The 11,341-nt window shown below is 37.0% G+C and overlaps 2 long non-coding RNA genes across 3 annotated transcripts in view; one reads left to right on the top strand and one right to left on the bottom strand.

Annotated features, from left to right (window-relative positions):
• The window catches only part of LOC108507364, a 22,151-nt gene extending 17,780 nt beyond the window's left edge, over positions 1–4,371 (top strand). The window contains exon 3 of the long non-coding RNA XR_001878102.1: positions 4,067–4,371. This is a non-coding gene — a long non-coding RNA (uncharacterized LOC108507364). The remainder of the gene's footprint in view (positions 1–4,066) is intronic.
• Positions 1–11,341, bottom strand: part of LOC108507361 — a 29,476-nt gene that overhangs the window by 3,254 nt on the left and 14,881 nt on the right. The gene's annotated exons all lie outside the window — the stretch shown is intronic.

The following is an 11,341-nucleotide window of genomic DNA, read 5'->3' as shown; positions in this document are numbered from 1 at the left end:
CTCTAGGGATGATGCTTCAACCAATTCCCTGGGCAGTGTGTTCCAATACTTGACAACTATGTCTGTGAAGGAAATTTTCTAATGTCCAACCTAAACCTCCTCTGGTGCAACTTGAGGGCAAGGGACTCTGACAACTACTTTCATACACAGGCCGAAGTCTGCCCTACAGAAGCCCAAGTGAACAGTTCTGCTGACCCCTCTTCTTACTTCTCCAAGAATCTCTTACCATTTCATGGTCATTGTGCCCAATCCTTCTCTCTTCACAAGCAACAGGTCCAGTGGGGCACTTTCTCTACTTGTTTTACTCATCCACTGGGTTAGGAAGATTTCTTTCATACACTACAGGAACCTCCTATATCCTCTTTCATCTCTGCTGTATGGTATTTCCAGCATATATCTGGTAATTTCCCCATGAGAACAAGGACTGGCAATTACGAGACTCCTCCCAGCTGCTATTTCCTCTGCCTCTTCACCTGGTTGGGTGGTCTGCAACAGACTCTCACCATGGCATCTGACTTGCTGGCCTTCATCCTCAGTCTCATCCATAAACACTCAACTCTATCATCCTCATCATAAAACTCTAGACAATTGAAACACTTCCTAACATACATGGCTACCACCTCTCCTTCTTTGCCTATCCCTTCTAAAGAGTTTACAGTCATTCGTTGCAAAACCCTTTAGGTCTGGATCCTCCAGAGGATCTGTCCCAAAAACTAAATAGCATCTCTGTAAGCAGAATTGTTCTGCAGCTCTCTTGTGATGACTGACAGATGGGAACTGGAAAATGTCAGAGACAACAAGAAGTCTGTAAGAAAGAAAGTAAGAAGATGGAAGACAGGAAGTACAAAAATGGACTTCCCAGACTTTCTGCAAATCATTATGACTCGACAAAAGCTGTGTCAGCATGAGTTTACTATTTTGCAGCCAATCTTGATGTATTTATACATGAAGACAAAAATAGTAAACTGAGATGTGTATGGCCTGATGTATGTTTACATGAAAGGCACCGATAGTAAGTTCACATGTATGTTGTGTGAAAAGCATAAATGTCTGCAACCTGTTACAATAAAGATCTCTTCCAGCCTTCTTGCTATCCTGTCCCTGTTTGGAAGAAGATTCTATGTCGCTTTGGCCATCTCAACATAAGAGCGACAGGAAGAGAGGAGACAGAATATATTTTTCATGTCCTGTCTCTAACCTATAAAGTATTTGGGGCTCAGAAGGGGAACGTCTCTCATCTAAAAGGAAGAAGTTGAAAGTTGTTTTTTATTTATAAGTTCTTTTTTCCCCCCCACTTAGGATCTTTTTATTTTATTGTCATCTCCTCACCCTAGATTTTTTTCTTTCTTAGCTGGTAGAAATCCTTAAGGCTTAGGCAGTGGAATGATTGATGAAATTTTTCAGAGACATATGAGAAGTGCAGGCACTTTCATGTTTCCTACATTTTGCTATTTTCCAAATTAATGTAAGTTCTGCACTGCTCTGACAGACACAGCTGAGTTTGCCATGGGAAAATGCACAGCCACATTTTGGTTTTGTGTGACAAGTGTCGCGGGTGGGAGTGGAAGGCTTAGGCAAAATTTATTAAAAAAAAAACTCAAACAAAACCCTGCCGTTGAGCCACAAGGTGCAGAAAGGACTCCCTTGCTTTCTAAACTCCTTCTCAGAGAGGAGTCTAGGTGCACCTGAATCCAATCTTAGCCTTAGATTATGTCAATGGTTTAAATTTAAGGAATTATAGAAGTGTGATGGAACGACTTTTGTCCTGCAGGTTTTAATGATTGGCAAAATGAGAGTATTTATATAAAATGAACCATTTATTATTAAAAATGATCAGACAAAGATCTTAATCAGAATTGCTTACTACATACTACAAGTGTTAAAACTACTAGTAGTATAGTATAAGATAGGACAGTGCACTATATTGAAGCAATTATATTAAAGCTAGAAAAAAGAAATAATTTTTAATTAAAGATTGTTGTAACTCACTCATACCAACACTCATGGGGAGATATCTTTCTCTCAGCTTTGAGGAGTATCCTTGGAAGGCATCGCCACCCAAGGGAGGAATCTCCACACATACACACCAAGAAGGGTTATGTCAGAAGAACCTGACTGCATGAGAGTTCTTTGAAAGAGAACTTTTATAGTATAAAATGATTGACTGCTAGTCATACATTTGCAGGCCAGCTACCATCTTATCTGATTCGAAGTCTGGTGAACCAAGATGGTTTTAGCATAATCAATACCAAGACAGCACCCTGGTGCCAGCAGTTGGACTTGCATGACAGCTTGCATAATGCCTTGCATTGTATGCATTCTCTGATTGGATTTTAGGTCTTACCAAGGTGGGCTATAATGCCACACCAAGATGCAAGTTGCTGCAGAGCAGATTTTGGTGTGTGTTACAGTGGTGCCTGGGAGCCCTGTTACCGGCCCAGGTGCTGTTGTGATAGGGGTTGCACAGACACCTGGCCCTTCTCTGATGGCTGTATAAAATCTTTTCTTTCCTTTCCTATGACAGGCTGAGTGTGTAGGTGGGCAAAGCTTGTTTGGTATCAGGTCTACAGATAGACCAGCAGAGCCTTGAGGCTTCATGGCTATATTTCCTGTGTATATAATATCTGGATTTCAGTCAGGACTGCTTCCAAAAGAGAAAGACAGGAGTTCAAACATGCATCCTTTTTCCTGTTTCCTCCTCACTGTGTCTAAGCAGCTGTGTATTTGGTGTGCGTGCTTTTTTGTTTACATCTCAAACTGCACACTCCTTCTTTCTGTAGATAGTGTGGAAAAGGTCTCTGACTCTCAGGGTAGCTCAGAGTTACACAGACAGAATTGGAGGTGTCCGATTAAATACTCTAAGGATCTTTATTTATTTCTTTGGACTAATTTCAACAGAGGAGTCAAGTTAGTACCTAATTTAGAGTATTAGCCATTTCACTGAATTCAATGGGTAGATTGCAAATGCTCATGAATGTGTCCCTACACATCCTTGCCAGGTGAAAAGGCAACGTCTATGTACTTCCAAGCAGGAAGTCACAAGACCTAAACCCTCGGGGCACTCACATAGGTATTTACATCTTCCAGTAGTTTCTTTAGACTCAGGGAATGTTTTGTGCTTAAAGTTATACATGTGCTTAAATGATCTACCATCTGTTTAAATTCCATAAAAGTAGCAAGTTGAAATTAATTACTCAGAACAAATATAATTCAAAGAACCTCTGAATTGTATTGAACTCCTTAATAATTTGTGAAATTTTGGGCATTATCATGTTTGAAAGAACAAATAACATGGTAGATAAGGAGACAGGTCTCTTCCCATGGAAGAGATCTGAGAAAAGAAGCCTTGGAAACCATTAATCCAAGACTGGCTGCCTGGATCTTGCCTGCTTGTGAAGACATCAGATACAAGTTGTTGCAGCAATGACAGAAGACAGAGCATTAACCTCAGGTGCTGGCTTCAGTACACTGGCAATTTCCCATTATAGATTGATCCAGATTTTTCTCGAGATTTGCACATAAGTATTCATGTGAGAGAGCATAATTTCAGTTAGAATAAACACCACAGGAAATCTTTTAACACTGTAACAAAATACTGCAAGTGACTAGTTAGGAAAAAAAACCAAACCAAAACAAAACTGGTATGGAATGACATATTTGAAGCTTCTATATTTAACTACATTTTTGTGACATCTAGCTATCTGCTCTCTTCGTGTCTTCAATCTGTCTGTCAAAAGACACTGAAGACCCTATTGACTGATCCTCATAACACAGCTGTACATGAAAACAAGACAACCAAGTAGTAGCCTTGAACTCACACTGCTGAAGTCCAAATGGGATGTCAATTGCATCATATGAGGGAAGATATTAGAGCAGATGAAGCATTTCTGAGTGATTCAGAAGCCAGTTTGACATGAAATAAATTCAGTCTGAGCCTAAAGAAAAGGTTTGGTTCAGTTATTGGAAAGTGAAGGTTATTATTATTATCATTTCATCTAGGACCTTTTAAGAACTCAATATATTGTGAGTCACTTTCCCTATGTTGTGTTATTTTCCATTTTCATAGGACCTCCCTTCCTGATTTTAGCAAAGCAAGTTCCTAAGTACTGTGAGAAAGGCTGTTCTCCTAATGATAACACTGATGACGTTTGCAGAGCTGGGAAGCCTCATGAGAAAACTTGTTATGCAGATTGAGAAGGATCAGATAAGCTTCTTCTACTTCAATGGGATCAAAAGTGGAGTCACATTTTAAGAAAGCATTCAAGCATTAACAGAGGTTCAGCTGACATGAATCATGCTGGGGAGCTCTGCCAGCCTACATCTGCTTTGTACCTGCTGCTGCAAAGTTCTCCCAGTGTTCTTTAGATAATAATTCAGCACATTAAAGAACTTTGGACTAACTCAGTGGAATTGGTTAAGTGTTAATATATATTAAGGTGACTTTTAACAGCTGCAGATAAGGTTATTTGTTTCTTACTTGGTGTAAAATAGCTAGAAAGGGAGTAGGGGCAGAAAAATGGGGTAAAAATGACCCATTGCCTAGAAGCATACTTGAGAAATAAAATTAATGGAATTTTGTAGAATTCACAATTTGAGTGATTTGGGGAAAACGTCTGTTATTTTTCATTCTCATAGAAAGCTAAATTTGGAAGGTGAATCACCTGATTCAGGAGGAAGTGATTATTTGTTAGAACTGTGAATGTTTCTTGAGATAGAGCTGGTTGCTTCATATTAATTTAAATGCATTTAACAATGAAAGTATCATCTATAGCACTTCTACCTGTCAGAATGGAGTGGAAAATACCTTTTCCTCTTCAAGCTCAATAATTTTCCATGGGGAGTGTCAGAAACTTCCTGTAATTTCACAGTTTTCCCCAGTGGCCAGGTTTTCCTGAACCTGGTGAAAAGCAAGACCCAGAAACCACAACAGCAATGTTGTGACAATGAACTAATATGACCAAGATCTGCATATCAAAGCAGAGGTGAGGTAGTACATATACATGCACCAAAGATTAAGAGATGGTAATGGACAATATAATAGAAATTAAAATGGAATAAAGAAGTCCAATATTTTTTAACAAGTCAAGACCTACCTAGAGCAATCAAAGCTTCCAAGTGAAGCTTGGAGTTTGGGGACTGACTGATTGTTTTGTAGATCTCTTGCTGACAGGGAATGTTATACATCTTATTAGTGTTAAGATCTATATCAGCCCCTGCAGTGATCAGGCTGTGCTAACTGCAAACTTGACAGAATCACCTCCATCTGCAAAGCTGATAAAGTTTTGGAGGTTGGACTAGGTGATCTCCAGAGGTCCCTTCCAACCCTAATGAACTAGTCCGTGATTCCATGAGTCTAAAGCTAAGCAGTAGTCTTGCAATGAGATTACACACATTGTTAGGAAGTATGTGTCCTCAGATTTAAGCTTTCCCTTCGTTTTTGCTCACAATACAGGAAATAGCTGGTATTTTCAGGGGCAAAATAACACAAGTCGTTAAAATGGTAAAAAACCCCCAGAATTGTACTCTCAAAAAAAAAGATGGTTATCGGAAGTGAATGAACTCTTTAGCTCAGAGGCCAGTTTTTTCTAGTATGCCGTTTGTACAGACTCTTCTTTATGAAGCTGAATGCCTGACTTGCATTGCTTTTTCACTTCTTTAAGAAGTCAAATGGGAAAGACAAAGGGCATTTTTGAAATCTGTTAAGCTTTAAATGTTTTGCAGAGTTCTACTCCCCATAGTGTAACTGAAAGTCCAAATGTAGGCAGGAAGAAAGTAAAAATTGTTACTCTATCTCTTAAAAAGGCAGAAAATGGAACAGCAGTTTTGCTAGTCTAGACTTTTACATCGAGAAAATAAAAAGGAGGACTGTTTTGCTTCAACCTAGTTTCAAAGACTGAATTGGTTGGTTAATTGGATGAACCTAACATCAAATGGTATTTCCTAGCAATTCCCAGGGTGTTCAGGAGAGCACTCTTCCCCATGAGCTGTACTCCTCAGAGGATTACACAGACCAGAACATAATGAAGAATTCCCCTCTGAACAATTTTGTGTTATATACTCTGAGATGAACATAATAATGAAGAGACAGTCTGATGAGGTGGCTTACACTTCAACTCCTGAAAAGCATTGCAACTTAACATACTTGAAATGAAATGCTGTGCATCACCCCTGGTCTGAACTGGAAGCTTTTTTTTGCTCAGCACTTTTGAAATTAAAACTTTCAGCATATTTGAACCAAAATTATTGGAATTTTTTATTGTGTGAAAATATGCAAAGAGCAAGTACTGAAAGACACATGACCTGGGCTGGAAATCTGAAATTTGGTTGATATCACATTGCAAGGAAATTCTTATTGGCATGCAGTCCAAACTGTAGTGATCCTAAAAGGGGAGTAAAATGCCTGCCGTAACATTTCTGTATGCATGCTTCTCACTGTCATAAAGGGCAAAGGAGGGAAATACTTTTCAATGCTAATGAGACTGTGTTCCTCTGAAAAAGGCATTGCTGACTCTGGGCTATTGATAGGGCTAACTGCAGAACTTCTTTAAGCCCTTATGTGGAAGGGCAAAAGTCAAGTTTTTAGTATCAACAATTAGACTGGTAATGAATATTCTCTGCAATATGCAGCACTTTCTTCAGACCTCTCCTTTTCAGCAACCCTGAGAGGACAAAGTCATTTCAGAAATGTAAAAACTGAGCCGCAGCTGAATTAAGAACTCACCCCTTGGATATCAGATTCCTGTTGGGTACAATCACCACTAAAATGTGCACTTGCCTTGTTAGAAGACTATAGGAAGTGAATTTCAATATGTTTTGTGTAACTGTGTAGTGCAATAGACATGAACTCAGTCCAAGTCACTAAATGTTGAAACTAGCAGGGCTACCCCAATGAATGCTGAGAATTATTATAGTCAAAGGCACCACTGTGGCTGAGATTATGGCAAGCATTTTCTTGCCTTTATAAACTGGAAAAATTATGTATAAACTGTCAAGAAAATTACCTTTGTTCAAATTGTTCTCAGTAGCACCACTATATGTTTCAGTAATTTTTAATGTTTTTTATTTTTTGATACATACAACAAGGAAGGAATGTTCTGATATATATGTGCTGAAAACAAATTGTATTAATAAAATTATGTTTTTTCTGCAAACTTAGCTGGTTCCAATGCATTGTTAAATGCCAGCTACTCCAGTCTCAAATGATGCAATGAACGTAAGACCATTGATTTCAATGAAATTATGATAATTCAAATCATCTTAGTAATTTGGTCCCATATATTCCGTAATCATAAAAAGAATATAGATTAGTGGAATTATTTTCTTTCACATCTCCTTCATTGCTCTTTGCTGAATTTTTGTGCAATTGAGTCATAAACCAGTCTAAATGAGATTAAAATTACTCTATTGTAATGTATTACCTTTACATCTACATTTCAGAGATTGCTTTAAGGAAACATTCTGTTGTTATTTTCAGTATAAGTCTACCAGATGCATAATCATCTGTAAATTTTCCTGTTTTTTCACACACATGAACAAATAGGTTTGGGAGCACTTTGTTGTAATACGTGGGCCCTAAACCCCCAAATTCTCCACTGGAAGACATGGGCAACCAGGTACATTGTTCATCAGGAAAGTTATTGGAACTTGTTATCACTTAGAGAGCTGCTCAAAATGAGCAGAAGGAATAATCCTGTTTTGGTAAATACAAACTTCAAATGCAATATTTATTAGGGATAAATAATTTCTTTTTCCCTTCTGTGAATATCAAAATGCTGTAGCTAGAAGTTGAATCTAGGCTACAGGCTGAAGAAATTTTTTATGATCTGGTCCCTGGAAAAAAAAGACTGTAATTAAAAAAGATTGAACACCATAAATCTCTGCAAGGCACTGTTTTCATGAGCTATATATTCAGTCATTCAGTATTTGGAAAGTTTCAGAATAGAGCTGATGTTATCATATTTAGCTTAAAATATGCCAGAAGGCAGACCTGGATTCATTTCATATGGGAAAATTATTCCATAGATTCAGAGAGTTTCCATAGGTCCAAAGACTTTCCTGTCAGGTAGATTTAGCCAGATATTCAACTTATATGGACCTTCTCCAAGCTTTATCCCAATTATTTGGATCATAACTATCATTATTACAAGTTTAAATATTTGATTCCAATTCCAATCTTAAAACTAAAATGGAAATAAGACATATAACTGAATTTGAAAATATGAGGTACTGAAAATGTACTTACCCTTTTTCGTAATGGGATCTTAGATATTCAAGGACTCAAAATCAGTTTTTTACAGGTTTTTGCCCTATATTTGTTACTGTGGCAGCTTACCATACTGTATGCTGTAGAGTTTTACCTGCCCCTCTTTGTGAGCTGGGCTGCATTTGCAGGCCTTTACAGAACTTTTATCCTAGTATAAAAACTGAATTGCATTTAAATTATTGTATCATTTGGACTGGTCAAATAATTGCCTCTAAGCCAAAAAGATCTGTAAAATTATATTGTTAAATCTACACAAAACAAATGGTTTCATGGCATTTCTTTAATAGATGAACTGTTCTGCAGAACCACTTCTTTGTGAAAATAGTTTGGCCTGTATGAGCTTCAGAGCTTCACCACAATGACATTATTTACTATAATACAGCCTTGGGCAAAGCAAGTTAAAAACAAAATCGCATCAAAAGAGAACATTTAAACTAGAAGGCATCTTTTGTATTAGAAGTTACTTTCATTTCCTTTGGCTGAATAATTTTTTGTGATAGTTATGTAGAGAAATAGCCTAATGCAGTAAACTCTGTGAATTGTGGAAGCTGCACAAATGTTATCACTAGACAATAACTAATTCCCAGAGAAGGTACCAAGACAATTCACAGTTCTACCATGGTAAAAATTGTAGCAAAAGTTCCCTTTAAAAGAGCATTTTTACAAAGATAGACGGAGGTTTTAAAAATGGTGGAAGAGAAATAGAGACAGAATAAGAAAAAAAATATTTGCTTACCTAATAACACAATGAAGACAGATTATGTTCATATTTTTGTTGATTCTTCTACTAATTTTTCTGCTAATCTCAGAAGTGTTTTCTATCTCGTGAAAGTGCTATTACACAGCAACACAGCATGCCAGAAACAAGCACCGGAAAGTGAAGTGACCTTAATTCTACTGTTCCCAACCCACCTAAAATGTTCAAAGATACTGCTAAAAAAGAAAGAATGTTTGTTTTATTTTCTCCTTTTATAACTCTCAGAGTTGTTTTATACATCAGAAACTCAAGCCAGATTTTGGAAAAGCTTAGGGGATGTGATAGAATAGAGTTTGGAATAAATATGGCATATTGAAGGATTGTGATTGCACAGACAAATATGTTAAAAAAATGCTTTCTCGTTTTCCAGACAGGTTAAACAATTCCATTTCACTGAACAACAGTGGCTAATTGTATAAGTGAGGAAGAGAAGCCCAGATCTGTTTTACTGTTAAGGTAACATGGCAACATTTCTTTTCTATGCAAGTCTATGAAAGCCCATCATGACCAAAATAACATCAGATTAAATAGATGCCAGTGAATTTCTTGAAGATTGTATAGTGTCTGGATTTTTTTTTTTTTTCTGACAGATATATGTTGAAAATTCTTACTGGTGTCAGGAGCTGAGGGAAACTGCTCTCCTTTGGAGACAGTCAGCTATATATCAGCTCATACTTGGAATACCTCTATTAAAAGCTGTTATTTTGCAGTGTTTTAAGGACAAAAGAAAGGTCACACAAAACATAAATAATAATATGTATATGTTTTATGGGAATAGGTTTTTATATTTAATAACATTTATGCAAAGGCTGCCCAAACTCATTTATTACCTTTGGTGAATAGTTGTGAAGAATGGTTTCCCTTTCTCTGGCTTGTCTGGGTTTTTTTTCTCTTAATATTTTTTCATATATATTTGAAATGCTGAGTTTATCTATAATACTTTAGGAGAAGTTAAGTTCTCTGAACAGCCTGTTTCCTGGGGATGCTCTGTGATGGATCAAGATACCACTATAACAATGTCCTCTTCATAGTGCAAGACTACATGGGAACTGTGTTGGATGACTCAGTAAGTGGTTTATTAATTTGTTTTTATCAAAATAACGACTGATATATTGCTAAATCTCCATTGCTAAATATCTTTATTGGATGTTGGATGTAACAGGGTGTTAACTGGGGTACAGTCAAAAGTGCCCACAAGTAAGAACAGTCTGGTCCTAATCTGATAAAGTGAGTCCATTAATTTTTCTGTCTTGGGATTCAATCTCTGTGAGCAGAAACAATATTGCAACACTCCATGATTAATTGCATGGGGTAATCATAATCTTTATGTAAGATTTTGCTTGGTCTCTGCACATGAAAGGTCTTGCATAGGGCTTATTTTATCTTCTTCATGAGAATCCCACCCCACCTGGCGCTTCTTGCCTGTCTATCTCAGGAAAGTAAGTATTTAAAGATTTTTGAAGATGCCCAGTGCTGTGGGTTGCCTTTCTTGTGCATCCACAGACAATGTTTTGCACAATGACCAGGAGGAATGATGATCAAATACATCTTTAGAAATACCAAATTTGGGCACATTTGAGCTAACTGAGATTCCCAGATATGCTCTTTCTGATAGCAGAGACACCATGAAAAACCAAGTGTGATGCATATCTTTCTAAGATGCATAAAGACTGGGACGTGAAATTTATTATGTCAGTTATTGAGACTTGAATAGATGATTGGAAGAAAGCACTGGATACATATTATAAAAGGGTAGAAACTTAAAAGGATTTTGTGTTATTAGGTGATAAAGAATGTATGTAATACATCAAGATATATTTTCTCAAATGTAAGCGATTCTAAGTCCAGGTTGTTGGATTAAAGTTGACAGCAATAAGAAAAATTCCCTTGTTTTGTCAAAAAATGTGTCATATCAGAGAAGATGTGTATCAGGCACAGCTTTAAAGTAAAGAAAAGTAAAGCTTTCAGAGAAAGCAGATTTATTTCCTTACTCTTGTATTAGCAATTACTGTAATTCATATTTTAAATTTCTTCTTTTACTTACTCTTGATTTTCACAGTAATATTAATTGGGAAAATAATTCCTTCCTCTATAGATTGGCAGTTGGTATAAGAGAGGTGGGATCTAGAAAGACTCTTGAATTGCAGGAAGTGCCACTTTTCTCCTCTATGAATATGTTGGTGGTCTCCAGAGAGGATAAATGAGAAAAAAAGGAGCTAATTCCACTTGCTGCTCATAATAGCCAGATGGCCAGATGTCTCAGCCACTGTTTGCTGTGGACAGTTAATTTGAGTTAGTGATGTGCTCTGGATAGAATTCAA

This window comes from Lepidothrix coronata, unplaced genomic scaffold (genome assembly GCF_001604755.1).
Source record: "Lepidothrix coronata isolate B3197 unplaced genomic scaffold, Lepidothrix_coronata-1.0 Scaffold253, whole genome shotgun sequence".
NCBI classification, from domain to species: Eukaryota; Metazoa; Chordata; class Aves; order Passeriformes; family Pipridae; genus Lepidothrix; species Lepidothrix coronata.
Note: the sequence above shows the minus strand (reverse complement) of the source record. Positions and strands in the feature narration are given on the sequence as shown.